Genomic DNA, 2516 nt, shown 5'->3' with positions numbered 1-2516 from the left:
TGAGGCTGGAGAAAATTGGGATGTCACGTACAGTCTGCAATAAATGTCTAGATAACGTCGTGACTAGAAGAAGAACGTCTTGTCTCTTCCATTGGGAGAAAAGTTTATAGAAACATACTAACAAATATATACCTAAAGATAGCTTGAACCTCCACATAGACATGTGTGAAACTTGGTACAAATCTGGTGGGAAACAAGGATATCTCATTGGGGTAGCCTTCATTGTGAAGTATGACACAATTTTGAACCTCACTTTGACCTTCTCTATGGTGTGCTTCAGTAATTTAAAGTTTTTTGTTTCTGGGATGTATATTTCTATTAGTCCTTGGCAAAAGTCTCAAATTCCTAGTACAAATTTTTCAGAGACCGTTCATGCATCTTGGCTTGCTGGCGAAGACGGTAACAAAAAAAATTCATCATGGCTATATGATCAATAGGTAAATAGGGCTTGCTCCTAACATGCAAATTTTTTTAGAGAGATAAAAAACAAAAGCAAAAACTCCTAGCCTATGCATGTTGGCTAGTGCTCTCCGAGGTGGAGTGACAAGGATACCATTTTATGAGTGGCCTATTTTTCAGGGAGACTGAGAAATTGTGCTAAGAAAGAATGCTAGAGGGTCTATAGAAACAATGTTACACAAGCTTGGCTATGTGATGGAATTCAAAAAGTGAAAAGAGCTCAAACAACCAGAAAAGATTTTATTCGAGGGGCGCATGGAGACAGAGGGACAAAAATTTGATGTGAATGCACATTCCATGGATGAGGAGCTCCATGAGAATAATGACATGAGAGAGACCACTATAGACACTATGGGTAGATATGGTTTTGATGATTTTGTGGTTGATTTCCCAAGGGGTCATTGGGAAATAAGAAGGATGTCTCAAAATGTATCTCGTAGGTGCTTTGGTGTGGTTGAGGGGAGAAGATGAGAGACTATCATGCAAAGTAGGTCTCCAAGACTTGTGGCCCCATGCTTTTGGGGAGATGGAACTTAAGATAAGAGGCAAAACTAGTGGTTGTGGTTTTGTGTCCATGATGTGCCACACACTAAATTTGTGACCAAACAAGGATTGGCACCACCAGAAAGGCCAACACCTTGGTTGATAGAGAGTGGGACATGTTACCATATACATGTGGTAGTGATGTGTGTGAACACAGTAGGACCGCCGGGGCATTTTTACCCTCTTTAGGAGGTTTTTTCCCCCGTGCATTGTATATACGCCCATCACTCTAGGGCTATCTATTTTTCCATTGCACACTAAGTAACACACTCTCTATTGTGTGCCTTGAGCTTCCTTCGTCTTCTCCAAGCTGTGTGTGTTTCTCTGCAACCCTAATTCCAACAATTGGTATCAGAGCGGGTCACGTCCTCCCTGGCTTAGTCGCGAGCTGCTCCAGCACACGCCTGCTCACTTTCTCCGATTTCAGTGAGCTTTGGTGAGCGTTCACAGATCGACAAATATTTTGGGACAGCTCGAAGAGCTAGGTCTGCTCATATTTTTTATTTGGGATCATTTCGGCCTCCGTTTCCACTACAGGCAATACTGCACAGGCTATTTTGTCATTTTGTGCAGAATTTCTGTCAGTGCCGTTTTCTGTATAATAGGTGCCTTACAGTCTTCTACGGTTTGTGCTATATAGCACAGGTTGTTCCCGCTCCGTTTCTCCTATTTTCGGGTAGTTATCACATCAGGTGCAGCATTTACCATGGCAGACAACAACAACACAGATGTGTTCAAGATGTTTATTGAGGACAGGTTGGATGGGGACAACTACCCTATGTGGGCTTATATGATGCAACATGTTCTTGTGTCAAAGGGTGTCTGGAACATTGTGCAGGGCATTGATGTACGTCCTGGTTCTGAGGATGTAGGCGATGTTGAGGATGTTGCAGGTCTTGCTGCAAGGATTGCAGCTGTTAGAGTTGTTTTGCCTACGACAGAACAAGCTCGTTGGGATGTTAAGGATGCGCAGGCTCATGCATTGATTGCGTTGTCTGTGAAGCGCACCATTGTTCCTCACATCCGTTCAGCAAAATCTGCAAAACAGGCTTGGGATATTCTAGCAGGTCTTTATGCAAGCCGCAATGAGGCTAAAATTGCTTTGCTGCGTAAAGAGCTGGAGTCGAAGATTATGCATGAGGAAGATGATATGGACACTTTCCTTGCTAGTGTCAAGGATATCAATGAGCAACTTATTTCTGCAAGTGAAGTCATTTCAGACAGTTCCCTTGTGCAGGCTGTTCTTGATGCCTTACCAGATTCCTACCAGACTTTTGCTAGTACTTGGAGACTGATGACCCAAGGAAATCCTGAAGTTGTCAAGTTTGATACATTATGCACATTGCCGTTGCAAGAGTCACTTTCTAGAAAAAACAGAACTAGGCAACGTGCAGTTGAACAGGCTTTTATTGCTTCTCAAAGAAAGGGTAGTAACAGTAATGCAGCCACTTCTTATGGTTCTACTGCGAGTGGAAAATATTATGTTCCTAATGCTTCTGTTGGCAACACTTCGT

The sequence above is a fragment of the Adiantum capillus-veneris genome, chromosome 16 (genome assembly GCF_014529385.1).
Source record: "Adiantum capillus-veneris isolate H3 chromosome 16, ASM1452938v2, whole genome shotgun sequence".
Taxonomy (NCBI): Eukaryota; Viridiplantae; Streptophyta; class Polypodiopsida; order Polypodiales; family Pteridaceae; genus Adiantum; species Adiantum capillus-veneris.
This window is presented reverse-complemented; position numbering follows the sequence as displayed.